This window comes from Anser anser, assembly GCF_964211835.1.
Source record: "Anser anser genome assembly, chromosome: 1".
Taxonomy (NCBI): Eukaryota; Metazoa; Chordata; class Aves; order Anseriformes; family Anatidae; genus Anser; species Anser anser.
In genome coordinates this window covers 150,179,817-150,196,151 of record NC_139720.1, presented here as the reverse complement: position 1 = coordinate 150,196,151, position 16,335 = coordinate 150,179,817, and the positions used below count along the sequence as shown (strand labels likewise).

General features: G+C 38.1%; 1 protein-coding gene and 1 long non-coding RNA gene across 3 annotated transcripts in view; one reads left to right on the top strand and one right to left on the bottom strand.

Annotated features, from left to right (window-relative positions):
• The window catches only part of LOC310880131 (uncharacterized protein), a 408,118-nt gene that overhangs the window by 364,835 nt on the left and 26,948 nt on the right, over positions 1 to 16,335 (bottom strand). The gene's annotated exons all lie outside the window — the stretch shown is intronic.
• Positions 15,073 to 16,335, top strand: part of LOC310880140 — a 25,563-nt gene continuing 24,300 nt past the window's right edge. The window contains exon 1 of the long non-coding RNA XR_014571483.1: positions 15,073 to 16,126. This is a non-coding gene — a long non-coding RNA (uncharacterized lncRNA). The remainder of the gene's footprint in view (positions 16,127 to 16,335) is intronic.

Here is a 16,335-nt window from a genome sequence, read left to right as displayed (position 1 = left end):
AGACAAACATCAATAACCCATTTTTACCAAAGAGAAATGTAGTCAATAAAACATAAAAGAAATATGTTTAAAAAATTTAAAAGCCCTTTCAAATTCAGAGAGTCCAAATTATAACAGCAACTGGCCACTCCAGGATGCACATTACCAAGGCATAAAAGCACTGCTGAGGTGACTGAAGTCATTTTGCCTTTGGCCTTGTGTCTCACAGCACACCCAAGACACACATTAATGGCTTAATACCTTACTGCTTAATTAAATGATTAAATGTTTTGCACATGAAAGACAATCTGTTAAGTGGTAGGTTTTGGCACATTTCACCCTGAAAACACATTAAAACCTCTTGCCATCTGAAAAGGAAATAGATGATGGCACAAATATTTGGCTCTACACTACTTAAAATGAATCCAGCCTAAAGTCCCAAAATGTAATGACAATGATGGTGAGTACATAAAAACATGAACTTTGCTTCCAGTCTCTTCCATAAGGAAATCAAAAAACAAAACACAAAACACACACACACACAAAATAATAATAATAATAATAGTAGTAAAAAAAAAAGGCCAGGAATGTAAACCAGGTAGCAAATGCCTCCTAAAACTCATGCGTGCAGTGCCTGAGATCTTTTGTAGTAATACATGATAGCACTGGTGTACAACTTAATCTTTATTCCACATGCTTTAAAGCATGTATTTTCACTCATATAATTATTACTGTTTGAGATTTATCTGCACTAGCTATACAAAATACCAAAACTATGTTATAACTTCAACTTGGTTCAATTGTCTTGCTCTTTAAGGGTGGATCAAATGAGCTAGAGATTCCTAAAGTACCACAGCTCTGGCTAAGAAAACCCTATCTGTTCCCCCTGTAATTCCAGAGAACCTGAACTAATTCCACACCACAGGGGACTGCTGACTGAAAGGTGATGTTTAATACAAGTTTTAGTCACAAAGAAAGAGAGCTAAATGACTCAGTTTGTCTTCTGAGTCTCCCAACTTCTAAAACTAGACCTACTGCATTCTACCAGCAAAAACAGAATGGAATTGCTTAAAGAGGACAGTCCCTTAGTCTTGTCATCTCTACAGAAAGCAAGTTGTGAAGCTTCAGATCCATTCAGAATTTCAGAAAGATATATGTAGTGCCAAAAACAGAAGCTATAGGGACCCCTGAACCTGGTTCAAGGCCACTGAAAGTCACAGAGCCCAGGGAAGCCCAACCAGTGACAAATCATAGAACCATTTATGTTGGAATAGACCTCGAAGATCATCTGGTTCAACCTTTAACCTAGCACTGCCAAGCCCACCATTAAAGCATGTCACTAAGCTCTACATCTACACGTTTTTTGAAGACCTCCAGGGATGGTGATTCAACTGTTTCCCTGGGCAGCCTTTTCCAATACTTCACAACCCTTTCAGTGAAGAAATTTTTTCTAACATCCAACCTAAACCTCCCCTGGCACAACTTAAGGCCATTTCCTCTCATCTTATCACTTGGTGCCTGGGACAAGAGACCAATCCCCACCTTGCTATAGCCTCCTTTGAGGTAACTGTAGGGCATGATAAGGTCTCCCCTGAGCCTCCTTCTCTCCAAGCTACACAACCTCAGTTCCCTCAGCCACTCCTCATAAGCCTTGTTCTCTAGACCCTTCACCGGCTTTGTTGCCCTTCTCTGGACATGCTTCAACACCTTGATGTCTTTCTTGTAGTGAGGGGCCCAAAACTGAACACAGTACTTGAGGTGGGGCCTCACCAAAGCCAATTACAGGGGGATTTTACTCTAGAGAGAAGAGAATTACTCTTCCCTAGTCCTGCTGGCCACACTATTCCTGATACAAGCCAGGATGCTGTTGGCCTTCTTGGCCACCTGAGCACACTGCTGGCTCATATCGAGATGGCTACTGATTGATAACCCCAGGTCCCTTTCTGATCAGCAGCTTTCCAGCCCCTTTCCCATAGCCTATTGCATTGCATGGGGTTGTTGTGCCCCAAGTGCAGGACTCAGCTCCTAACCTTGTTGAACTTCATACATTGGCCTCAGTCCATCCAGATCCCTCTGCAAAGCCCTCCTACCCTCGAGCAGATCAACACTCATGCCTAACTTGGTGTCATCTGCAAACTTACTGAGGGTGCACTTGATCCCCTTGCCAGATTATTGACAAAGATATTGGAGAGAACTGTCCCCAGTACTGAGCCATGGGGGACACCTCTAGTGACCGTCCTCCAGCTGGATTTAACTCCATTCACCACGACTCTTTGGGCCAGGCTACCCAGCTAATTTTTAACCTAATGAAGCGTACACTTGCCAAGCATTGAGCAGCCAGCTTCTTCAGGAGAATGCCATGGGAAACAGTGTCAAAAGCCTTACTGAAGTCTAGGTAGACCATATCCACAGCTTTTCTCTCATCCACTGTGTGTATCACCTTGTCATAGGAGATTGGATTTGTCAAGCAGGACCTGCTTTTGATAAACCCATGCTGACTGGGTCTGATCACCTTATTGCCCTGTAATTGTTGCATGCAGGCACTCAGGATAATATGCTCCATGAGCTTTCCCGGCACCAAAGTCAGACTGATGGACCTGTAGTTTCTCAGATCCTGCTTCTGGCCCTTCATTTGCTAGCCACCATTCAATTGGGACCAGCCCTGATAACTAGGACTGCTAATAAATGGCGGAATGTGTCTTGGCAAGCAATTCTGCCAACTCCTTCAGTACCCTCCTGTGGGTTCCAAGGGTGTTTTATTTGCCAAATAGTTGATGCCAAGTTGCAAAGAGGCTGAGCCCAAAATAACAACATGTTTAGGTCACAGACTTAAAGAATTTGCAGATTATTTTTAAGTATTTTCTAAAGACCAGAAGTTGAGGGCTATATTGAACTTAAGTGCACAGCTCTTGACAATGAAATCCAAGACAAAATAAACTAGGTCCTACGGTCTCCATACAGTAGGCACCTAGTGGTTCAATTCACACTAGCCAGGAGGCTAAGTAGTGGGACATAACGATTTTTTTTTCTATTAGTAGTAGTCTCAGTTTTTCACTGAACTTCTTAAGCTGTGATGCCTCCCTAGTATGAAACTAAGCATTACAGCAGAAGCCTTTCTGGTGCCAAGTAGAGTAAATGCATTACTTCACAGTTTATGAATAATTCCCATTACTTTTTCTTTCCACTAGATCTCTATGCTGTTATCCAGTATTGTCTCAGTATTATCTCAGTCCTTTTTTAACCTGCTTCTAGTCCTTATCTAGCCTGTTGTTTTCAAATGTGGTGAGGGTTTTAGTTTTGGTTTGGTTTGTTGTTTTTTTTTTTCTACAATGTTTTATCCCTGCATTCTTCTGGTATCCTGTATTTGGTGTCACGAAGCATTATCCATCCATTATATATCAATTGGATGGATAATAATATAAAGATTATGATAATATTGATATCATAATTGTGATTATGATAATCATAATATCAAGATTATGATTATCAAGATCTTGATAATAATATCAAGATTATTATATATCAATTATATTGATACTGCCTGTGAACACTACAGCATTCTCTCTCTTCCATCATACCCATCAATACTGGAAATACTGAGTACTGACAGAATATAGATAGGGATTACCAGTTAGGCAGTAGTTAGAGAGTTAAAATGTCCTTAAGCCTTTACATACATATGAAGAAATTGAGGGCCTTTTACTTTGGTCATCCAAGGTCACAAGTATGATTCACCAGCCCTCAGCTCCAACAGTTTCCTCAGCTGTAATCTGATATTTGTTAAGCGTATCAGATTTCAGTTATTATTCTAAGGAGGGCAATACCAGTCCTTTAGGTGGATGGACTGGTTCCTTTTGTCACTCCAAAAAGTAGACTACTATTTTTCACTACAAAAATATTGGTAAATTATCAGTAATAATATTTATAGGTAAAAATATCAGTATTTTTTAACTAGTAAAAAGACAATCTCTTTAACTGACCTCCAGCAGAAAACAAACATAGTCATCTCTTTCCATAAAAGCAGCTCCAAAAGATTTATTCCATTCATCGTACTCAAGCCTCTTGATGACTTGGAACGACTTAGCTTTGTCCCTGGCATAATATTCAAACTAGATGACTGGGCAACAGGCTTTTATAAACTGCGAGTCAGCTATAATAAACTTAGACTAGTGGTAAAAAAAAAAAAAAATAAAAATTGAATTTGATTGCTGTAACACATGCTGCTGGCACAACTTCTTTCAGGGAAATCAGAATAGGTCGATAGGTCAGAACTGGTCAAGGTCATTGTTATGATGATGCTCTCTTCCTTCATGCCCCTGCTGTTGAAGGGATGTGCGCTGTGATAATGAATCATATTAAATATCCTGATGACACTTTTGATTATGTTCCTTCCCCAGAAAGGTCATCAGATTTGAGCTGGTAGATGACAATCTACTTTGGAAAGGAAGCAAATTTCAGAGGCATGATCTGCCCCTTTTTCTAATGCAGTGACCTAGCAACAGTAACATGCACTTTTTGGGCCAGAGGTTTGGTTATTGTAATCCTGCTTCAGCTTGCAAAGCCTTCAGCTTGCAGAGGGTTCAGAAACATGTACCTACACTGGAATAAGCATTACAACCTTCCTCTGAACTATAAAATGATGGATTAATTTTGCAAAGGCAATACCTTCACCTCAGTCAATTAAGTTGTTCCACAGCGACTAAGCAGTGGGCCTCTTTATCTGAACTGGGGTAGAGCTTGGAAAGCAAAATCTTGTAGCAATAACTTGGCCTTCTCACCACATATTCCTCTGCTAAGCATTTGTTTAGGGGTCTGTCATTTCTCCAGGATCCAACATACACACTGGGAGCCAGAAGAGCACATACCAGGCTGGGATACATGGCAGAACTACATCCATGCGGCCTCTCCTGGGCTCCTTGGCACTAATCCACAGGTACCAGCTGTTACTGGTACAAAACAAAAGCTGTTGCTGTTTGTTTTTGTTTTGTTTTGTTTCATAGTTAAGTTTCTGGATTGCCATTTTCACTTAACCCCCAACTCAAATACTTAATTCTAGGATTGTAATGAAAAAGCAGTCCACATGAACAAATACCTTGGTTCTTTCTAAATAATCTCTGCTGTTCTAAGTTGGGTTATATGCCAAATAACATACAAAAAAAAAAAAAGGGCAAAAAAAGCACTTGTTCAGAATACATCTAGCATGCTGAGTGAGTAGAGACACAGCTGGAAAGGACACAGTATTTTGATTCCGTTTAGTTCTAAGCAACATCTTCAACATCTCATCACTAGATGGCGGCGACCTTCACAAATTTCTAATCAATGAGAGCTTTATTCTCAGAAGTGCTTGCCAAATGCATTCCTTACTCAAAACCCACTAGCACTTCTGCTTTCTATTTTGTATGTTTTCCTGCAGAATACATTTGCAAACAACATAGTAGATCTATTTTCCAGTAAAGACATTTTGGGAAAAAAGGGCATTTTTGCTAAAGCTGTAAATGAATCTTTTCAAAAATAAATCATTTCACAAGACATTTACAGTCTTGTAATTTCACAATTATGTAATGTTCAGTTTAAATGATAGTCAAAAATGTATCTATTTCAAAAACACTATTAAGTTAATCTTTATTACTACTAATAAAAACAGCATATGTTATGTTATGTTATGTCATGTCATGTTATGTTAGAAAGATTTCTTTCAGTGGTATTTAAGACAAAAGCATCCACTGACTACCTGAAGACTGAGAATTTGAGACTTTTCCTCAAAATTTGTCACGTAAAAAACACGTCCTGCCCCCCGTTCAAATATCTACGTAAAGATCTGTTGTAAATATTTACTTATATGAGGGTTGCAAGTACAAGGATGGGCCCATCCATGAATGGGTGATAAGCTAATGTGTGAGTAGTCAAGGAGCACATGGAGTAAAGAGCACAAAAATACAATGAAGTGATCCTTCTTCCCCCAGCATCTGTCAGCTGATGTACCATGGATGTGTGCAGCTGGTAAACTGTGGACACAGCTCACATCCGATGAGAGGGAAAACTTACCAATGTCTCACTAATGTTTCAGTTTCTGGAAGTTTACATAATCAATGCAGTGTAACGATGACCTTTCATATCACAAATAAATGCCTAACAGCTATTTTTAGCCACATATGCAAACATACACATACATTTGGTTGCAGACACAGGTATTATATACGCAAGTAACAAGCACTTTTCTAATGTGTTCATTCCCATGTAACGTATTAAGAATAAAACAGGGGAATCAGACTCAACAAAGGTATGAGAGTCCACTGAGGTGGGTCTGACTTCAGTCTCTATTCATGAGGCCTTCTTTCTCCACTTCATCGTAAGCATCTAGGAGACTGCCTGTCTGGGGAACACAACTATCTAATTTGTTGATGGAATAAATCTCACCGAGGAGCCCTTTTTCCTCCTTTCTTTTACTACAGAGACTGCTTAGGATGACTTCTGTCTTCACATGGGCACTCCTCTGAGGAGCCAGAAGTTAGATGAGCTTGCTTGTGCCCTTTCTGATAATTCACTTTGCCTTCAGTCTCAGGGAAGAAGCATGCATAATTTATCTACTTTCTTGTACTACAAAGAAAAAACTAATGAATTTCAAGGCAAAATATTGGCTTATACTGCGAAGGAAAAGAGATGGGAATGCTATCAGCCAGTCTCCTGTATGGTATTAATATTTTTTGCTAATATCAGGATTGCAATAATATATGAGGAGTAATAATAATAATAAAAGCAATAATAATAATAATACGATCCAAAGTGAATAGACTTGAGTTTATTAGATGAGAAGTATTTCAGTTATTCAGCCTGACACTAAATCAACACCAAACCCTATCAGACAGTTTCAACTCCTTGGTATTCTGAGGTTTTGGTTCCCACACTTAAGAACCAACTCCAATTGTAAAGAGTCATTTTGTTTCCAAAAAAAAAAAAAATTCTCTGAGTTGTGATAATCAGGAAGTGTGGGGCAATTTTATTTGGAGTTAGCTGTAACCAAGACTGAAAAATGGTTTCAAACACACACTTCTATAATTGCAAAAATCTATTGATTATGAATTTAATTTGCAAATAAAAATTTCCATCCTCATAACCTAATATTCAGCCACTATTTTGCTTTAGTTTGATTAAAAGTTCAATATCTGTTTTTTATACCCTTCAGAATGTATAGTTTGAATCAAATCCACAGTCTTTTTTATACAGAGCAGTGCAATGGAGCTCTACAGGTGAAGGTGTACTGGGTCTGACTGGGGTGGAGTTAACTTTCCCCACAGCAGCCCATATAGATAGGAGAAATCACTTAACCTGCTGCAGAAGAGTCACATTGGCTGTTCAATCATCTAATACAGTGCAGAGTCTCAGTGTACCACAAATACATCTTTTAAAATATGAGTAATTAAGGGTTGACTTAGAAGACAAAACTCAACCCAGAAATGGACCTCAGCAGCTTTTTCACTTTGTCACCTAAACTCTAACAACATTTGCAGATACCTTTGCTATCCACTTTGGAGATGTCAGCACACATGTCAGCATCTTCAGACATATGAATTTCTGCTCCCAGACATGCCCAGCAAGAAACATGGTCATGCTGAAAAAGCTTTTCAACACGGCTCACATTTAGGCATAATCCAAGTAACATTTAAAATTAACGTTATAATATTAACATTATAATATTATCAAGCACCAAGCACAGCTTTACTGAGGAAGGACAGTAGTGTCAATATTTTAAATTTGACATTTTAAGGCATGTCCTGTCCCATTTCAGATGAGAAGGTAGCTACACAATGCCACTTTCAAAAAAAAAAAAAGCTAAAAATAACTACATGGGACAAAGGGTCAATAACAGTTGCTATTGGCTTAACCAGAAAGCAGAAAGTTTCCAGAGCCTCTTCAGGCTGTGTATATCTAAACCCTCATCTTGGATTGTAAATTCCTGTCACACCTAAGTAGGAATTTAAGTATTAGAAGTTTAAGTACAGACAATCTAATATTCTTTTTAAGATTTAAAACAAACAAAAAAACCCCATCTGTTGAATGAGCACTAAAGATAAATTTTTTTTTTTTTGAATTTATTAATCCCTTGGTATGCTATCTGTAGCTATTAAATCATGTGTTTTCCAAATAGTGTTTGACTAGCTATTGTGTTTGACAAATATTTGTAAAACTTGTCACAACAACGGCAGTGCATTTTACTCAGCCATCTCTATTCAATATGCCAGTTTATCTTACTCTTGGGAAAGAAAAGGGATAAGGTAGCTGCTAAGAAGAGAGCACCAAGAACAGAGAATTGTACACAAACAAATTAGTGACATGAACTACCCTGCTCCACAATAAAGCCTTCAGTCCCTTCTGACAAACATGGATAGTCTCTTTCCAGAAGTAAGAACTGTACATAAAATAATAATAATAATAAATGATCTCTTGTTTAGCAAGGTGCAAGTCTGAAACAAGCTTTGTCTTTTTTGATATATGAATGTTTACAGTGAGAGCACTTTTTTTTTTTTTTTTTTTTACAATGGGCTAAAGACTGCCTTTGCTCTTGTGTGTGCCAGTGAGACCTTTTTAGATTGAGAGTTGTGGATGCAAAACTCATACCCATTAAGAAACTCAGATATAATTATGATCTATACTGTAAACTATTTAGATATTATGATAAGATTTAAAGTATTCACATTAAATAACATCCCTTCAAAGTACAACAGTATTATTATAGCCAATTTACAAACAGTGAAATCAAAACCTGTGGTGCTATAAGGAATGAATACGTGGTACATATTTGCAAAGGGAACATGGAGTCTACCAGGACAGGGCATTACAGTTTATGGCATACATATTCCTTCTGAACCTTTCTTACATACTTCAAGTACTTTCCTCCCCACTCTTCTGGACTGTAATTTTTGAGAAACAGAGGTACTTAGCATTTGGACTTCAGCATAAAAAGCAATGTATAGGTTATAACTATAAGGCTGAGCTTCTTGCTCTGTTTATTGCCTGTAACTCACTGAAAGATAATAGTTCTCAAAGTTTTCAGTTTGGCTTTGTGATTTAAGGTTGCTCTGTTTCAAGATAACTCAGAGCTGAAGACCTAAAAAATCTTTGTCATCAAATGGAGTTAAGGAGTCCCATCCATCCCAATCCCTGATCTGTAAAAAATGTCAGGATACATGTTGTATTCCTGTTCTTTGATGCAACATTATTATATAAGTATAATTATTTTGTGTCTGTCAGTTTACTTCTATACAGCATTTTTTCTCATGATCATTCCCTGTCACTATATAATTTTTATACCCACTTGAAAGAAGTAGTCTTCATGAAGTAAATACTCTCTAGAACTAAATATTCTTTTACTCTCTCAGAAGTATCCAAAATACCCACAGCAGTCTGTATATTTTATAGTCCCCAAATATTTCTAGTTACATATATATATATGTTTATAATATGATATAATCCTCAGGTAACTGTTATGATCAAAACTGGATTGCTACCTGTCCACTTAAGAACTGTTTTTGCCTGGATTGTTAGAACAGATGTTAATCATGTAGTCTGAAGATAAGTGGAGCAAATTCAATTGAAAGAAATTTATTCAAGCAGCTCTGTGGTAATTCTCTCACCTCCAGCTCAAGTAAAAGGATAGATGACAATTTTCAAAGCCTCAGCCTAGGTTAAATTACTCTTTCTCCCACCTCCCTCAGCCTACCCTTCCCCACAGTGGCCCTGCCATTATTTATTTCTTTGGGGGCATATTGAAATCAATAATTTCTCTCAAAATTCATTTTACATGCATTAAAAATTTGCATTTCAAAAAAAAAGGCTCCCCAGTTTCTCAGCCAACTCCACAGCCCCCTGCTGTGCCAATTCCAGTTTGAATTCACCATTTTCCTTAATGCTCTTAAACAACACTGTATACAATTCTAGTTAAAGAACAGCACATGGCTCTTCTATATCATTATCTTCTTGGTCTTTCCATTTTGTAAATTCTCTGTATCAACATTGTTGGTAAGCTTTCCACCTCTCACTTTCAAGCCCTAAGGCTTGAAAATATGGATATATGCCCAATTATTCTTGAATCCCACAAATCCTCCTGCCTGGACCTCGGGTACTTGCAGTGACTGAATGCTTTGTAATTGATCGGGTGTTGTTATGTCATTGGTGGTGGTGTGCATTCAGCAATGGGACATCTCCTAGAAAGCTACAACACAAAAAAGTTGGATCAGGAAGGAGGTGGGAGGCAGATGTAGTAAGGAATGAAGAAAGGTTAGACGATTTCTAGTTTGGGCCCCAGGAGAGAATAACGAATTGTCTTGGAGTAGGAAGAGTGATATAATAAGGTACCCAGAAGGAAGGACCACCTTTGTTTGAAGTTCAAGGTTCTCGTTAACCCTATTCCACCTCCAATACACATGCTGAATTTATGTATGTTCTCTAGAAGATTACACTTTTTGCCAAACACTGAATAAAAGCAAAAAGTAAAAAGTATTTATAAGTGTTCAAGCAGTATTTCAAATCTTAAAATTACACACTGTTACACATCTGAAATAAAGTCTTAGACTTTATCATACTGGATCATAGTACAGGTTTCAAAGTTTCTCTGATTTCCTCACACAGGTAAAATTCTGAAGGCACCCTCCTGAAGACCCCATAACACAGACAGAAATCATTGGTTTAGCCCAGCCCACAGATTTGCAAAAGTCTGATTATAACATCAGCCTCAAACAAGGCTGAGAATAGTCAGATTGCTAGTGCTGTTTTGCTAAGGCTTTCAGGAAAAGCAAACTGCTCAGTCAAGTGGTAACATGGTAGATGGAAAACTCTTCTGCAAGATTTAACTCCTTTTGGTTCTGAAGCCAGCTCTTGGGTGAAGCTCTTCTAAAACAGTCTTAGCCAGTTCAACCCCCCTTCTTCCCTGATACAATTTCTCATGCACTTCTTTGGAAAAACAGAGAAAACTGTTCAGTTTGCAATGAAGACTCTTAGTCAAAACCAAAAACCTTAGTAAATCTTTTTGCAAAAGCTTATTTCTTGATTTTATCTCACTGGACTTAATTTTCCCTGGCATAGCCCCAATACCTTAGATTCTAATAATTTATATATGCTGAAAACTCAGTTTCCCTGAGCTTAAGTTACAATATTACCAGTATATTTGTCCATTCCATATTTTTGTAGAAAACAGAAATATTAATCTTTATGTGGATTATTTACTGTCTAGTGAAAGTAGCTGTGTGGTTTTAGTGTCCCACTGGTGACTTCATCTTTCACAGTACACGACAATCTTCCATGATTTATGACTCCAGTCTAGAGAAGAAAAATCCGTGATGTATCAGATTATTGTGTCTTAATTGGGAACTTAGCCTATGGGGGAAAAAAAAAAAAAAAAGAAAGGAAAGGGAAAAAAAAAGAAAGCAAGGTGTGCTTGAACTACTATTCTGTCAAGCACAGTATAGGATTTTTCAGCCCAAATTTTTTGGATTTGAATGAAAAGTTTTCTTTTTGAAAATATCCATCTCTTGCTGCCCCCAAATCACTTAGACATAAAGCGGTAGTTGCTTTGCTTACATTGTTCTGTTGCTATTGCAAATTCCAGATTGTTATTTTCACCTATCATCATAATACTTGGAGACACTAAGAAAACTCAGGTCATATGATGAAGTTAAAACAGAAATAGATAATCTATTCTTGCTATCTCAAATCCCAGTCTGGAAGCTTTAAATTTCTCTATGTAATTACTCATATTTTTTCTCCAAATGGGTTCTGACATCCCATATCTTCTAGCTGACAATGACTTATTCTAAAAATTTAACAGGTGCTAGACTATTTCAGGTAGTTCAAGATACCAATGTAGCTCATGACATGAATGATAAATCTTACTACTTTAACAGGAAGCAGGACCTGTGTGGAAAAGTTGCATTGAACAGTAATAGAGACAGATATTTTAGTTAATTTCTTTAGTAAAATTAAATAAAAAATAAAGGTGGGAGGGGAGGGGGAATCCATAGTTCAAAAAGACATTCTACTTCACTTCCAACTTACGATTTGTCTGAAATATTTTTAAAATTTTCTTTTTCACTTATGCAGGGACAAAGCATCCAGAAACACAGTAGCAACAGTGATACTATATCTGCTTCCACTGCCCCTCCCCAAGCCTCCCACACCATTACTTTTTCGTTATTCAACCTTAAAATACAGACAGCAAAGAATTTTAAAGGGTTTATAATTAATTCAATCTGTTTTTAACTCAAGGTATTTTAAGTTTTTCTGTATCTATGCATAAGTATGTTGTCATATGCTTTTTCCTTGTTTTTAAAATGTTGTACTGGTGAAATGAATCAGAAACTAAAAACAGGTGTTTAAGACACAAATGTGTCTTAAATGTAATTTGCATTATGTTGCACTGGAGCACTTAATACTTCTGTAAGTATGAAGTTATAAAACTGCTAGCTCAACAGAGGTGTATAATTACCACATTTGTTCATGTCACTCCCTGAATGCCCACAATGACATATCAAAACATACAGAGGCTGTAGAAACACAGGTATTTAAGTATCAGAGAAGCAAGCGTAGGCTACCACATAATCAGGCATGTGCGTGACACAGGGCACTGAATTCCTTCAGATTACTCTAGGTGATTCAGGAAAATGGAATATGAGTCAGAGCTTTCCACAATGCTTGTGTCATGTTTCTCCAGAAACATATTAAAAATTCCATAAAATATAATGAGTCATACCAAAGCATTTCAATGGAATACGAGTAGTTTAACAGAAAGGTAATTAGGTTTTAGCTATGTTTGAAAGCACAATTTTAACTTATCTCCATTGTTTACATTTTCCGTAATACTGGAAAGCATCACTATCATTCACATGCCCATGAATGGAAGCAGATTATCCCCATTTTTTAAGAACTATAACAGAAGAGCTAAGGGCATCTTTTAAATGCCAGTTAAACTGAAATCCAGGGAATTTGGCCTTAATATCTTCTGGGAATCGGACATTAAGAAATTCTAACAAAATCACTTCGGATGCTGGGGAAGAACAGAAAGGTGAACCCAAGTCTTCCAACGACTAGGTTGAATCATAGGATTACCCTTCTGTTGATATTCCTGTACTGGGCCTAATTGTGAATTCACTCCAGTGTGAAGAAGGATAAGTGCTTTTGCATCAGTAGCTGTCGAATATGAAATTACTGGGTAAAGGAGATCTTTTCTTCTCTTTCACCACCCAGATGACTTCACATACATTCCGAACTTCATATCCCAGCCCACATCATGCAACACAGCATGCACAGTTCCTTTATCTCCCATTCAGATTATGCTTGTGTTTCCCCTTTCTCTTTGTCCCTTGTTACTATAAATCTCACCTTCAGGTATGCAGAGATACTGCAACATTGGGGCAATAGTCAAAAAAGCAAAACAGTGAAAACTGAAAGAAGATCAAACCTAAACTCAGTTGATGCTGAGAATGACCCTATGTTTCCCAAACTGTTACAAAGTTGTAAACTTGTTATAAATCTTTTCTGGTCCTAATTAAGTAAGAAGAAAGCAATTGAAAACAGTTATGCTATTTTATATTAATACCTTTAGCTGGGTTAATAGACTTGGGAATACCAGAAGTTATTAATTTATTTTTAAAACAATTGTAGCTACTCTAAATGCACTAACACATTGTAAGAAAATTGTACTATATATGCCCAATATAAATAATCAGCATAAGAGTTCAAAATAAAAGCAAATCTATTCAATAAAAATGCACATAAGAGAAATTTCAACCTAACCAATTCTTGTCATCATACCACTAACTTTCTTAGACACTTTGCAACCCAAAGGGGCAATCTAGTCTATTACAGTGACATTCCTTTGACTCCTTACTCCAGTATGAAATGAAATAAATGCTTTTATCTACGATACAAGGAGAGTAGTATCTGTGGAGTCATAATAGCTTCTGCTCACACTCTAGTTACAGGAAGTCTTCTCTAATATGTCTTTAAAAAAAAAGAAAAAAAAGATCGGGTAGAGACATGGTTTTGGATCCTGAGGTTTGACCATTCAGGATAGACTTTGCACAGCTCTAGAAATCAGTGAGAACCCAGGCTGTGAGCAGCAGTACAGACTGCATACCCTGCATTCACATGAAATCTGGTAACAGAAGTTAAGTGCATGCAAACTATCTCTGTCCTAATTCCTTTAACTACTTTGCCCATTCAAACACTGCTTGGTCTACCTCCATTTTCTGACAATTGTTTTCTCCTTGTCTACTAATTCCAGACCTATAAAATGTAACTACCTTCCATTTTTAACATACTGTCTCTATGGATGCCCTCCTTTCATTAACAGGGATCAGCTAATCTCTCATCCCTATTACATCAGCATGTAAATCTACTGAGAGCAATGAAGCTAACAGGGAGCTCGCTGTTCTCGGAGCCATTCTCATCACTTGCTGGAGCCCAAGCATATTCTTCCCTTCTGCTCCTCACCTTTAGCAGCACAATACAAGAAATAATCTACCACTTGCAAAATGGATTAGAGGGAAGGATGTGTTTTATGTAAATTTCAGCAAAAGTCTTCAAAACTAATTGCTTGAAGTGATTGGGAAAGCTGATGGAATTAAATTGCTGTAGAGATTTTTTCCTGTTCCTACAACAGAGAGACCCCTGAGTGCCTCAGCTTAGTACAATATTTTGCATATCAAATAGATTTAAAAAATTGTCAGCACTAAAATATTATGCAGTCCAGCTAGATGCACAATAGGCTGTATGGCAATTATATGGCACATTCAGGTAAACATATCTGAACTTTATTTTCAGGTACTCATTATCTTTCCAATGCATGAAAACCAAAACAAAGGCTGCTTCTTGAGGCCTTCTAAAGTCTTTCTTAACTTAAAATACCGACAAAAAAAGGACAAGTAAGATCCTATAAACATCTCACTGCGCACGTTGAATGCTAGAAGTCAACTTTCTGCAGCACAGAATTTCATTATTACATCATTTAGATTTTTGTGAGTGGCACTGAATGTCACTATTGTGCATGCAAGGACATGCTGTGTGTAACCAGACTAAGAGCTCTGGGTTCCCACTGTTTGGTTCTGTCTGATCAGAGCTGACACTTTCAGTAAGGATAAACAAAAATACTATATAACACTTCTGACACTTCAGCACTGCTGATCAATAGCTTTCTCTTTCTACTGTGTAGTAGACCAATTCTTTTCTTGGTGTCTCTCTGTCACTACTGGTGTATTTCTGATGTCTCTTGATAGTTATATCTCATTTTGTTCCTTTGGCATTTCTGACGTTATCTTCACTTGCTTATGCTGTCTTTTTATATACTCCTTTAAAATGAGACAGCTTGAACTGTGTGTTCCCTTTTGTATGTCAGAAGTCAGAGTTCTCATTGTCTGAGTTTTTCAATGAATTTTCATCTTTTTTGTCACTCTCTCTCTGCCCATCATGACCATGACTTTTTAATTCTTTTGTGTATAGCCACTAAGTTTTAGCCAGTGTTTTCTAGAAATCCTGACTGGGCCACTGTATTCTAACTGCTTCACCCGCGCTCCAGGATCTTCTACATAAAACCCCTTTCGTGCTTAATTTTTTTACATTGGTATACTCCAAATTTTCTTCAAGTAAACTTGGATCTTCTTTGAGCCCATCTTTACATCAACTAGGATTTAGTTTTTCTTTTGCTACAATGAACTCATGAGAAAAACAGAACCGTTCATTTGCTTTACTGGTGGGAAATATTTTTTCCCCCTATCTTGTGTCTTAATTCATACTGCTGGGACAGGCCATGATTCAGAAGCATTTTTTCCAGCCATAGTTACTCATGTATTTCCAAATGCCAAGTGTATTACATATCATTGCTGGACAGTAACAAAATGACACTGTATTGGGTTTACGTGGCAAGGTTTTGGCAACAGGGGGGGCTGCAGGAGTGGCCTCTGTGAGCAGAGCCTAGCAGCTGCCCCATGTCAAATCAGAGCCAGCTCCAAAAGGGACCCGCTGCTGGCCAGAGCCAAGTCAGTGAGCGATGATGCCAGGTGAACCTGTGGGAGAGCAGAGTTAAGAAAGGGAAAAAAAACCTGCTATGCAACAGCAGCTGGGAGAGTGAGGAGTGAGAACCAGCCCTGCAGCCCCCAAGGTCAGTGCAGCAGGAGGGCAGGAGGTGCTCCAGGCACGCAGCAGCAGTTCCCCTGCGGCCTGTGGAGAGGCCCCTGGTGGAGCAGGCTGTCCCCCTGCACCCATGGGTCCCACACGGAGCAGATCTCCACGCTGCAGCCCGTGGAGGAGCCCCCGGTGGAGCAGGTGGATGTGGCCTGGAGGAGGCTGCGGCCCATGGAGAGCCCCCGC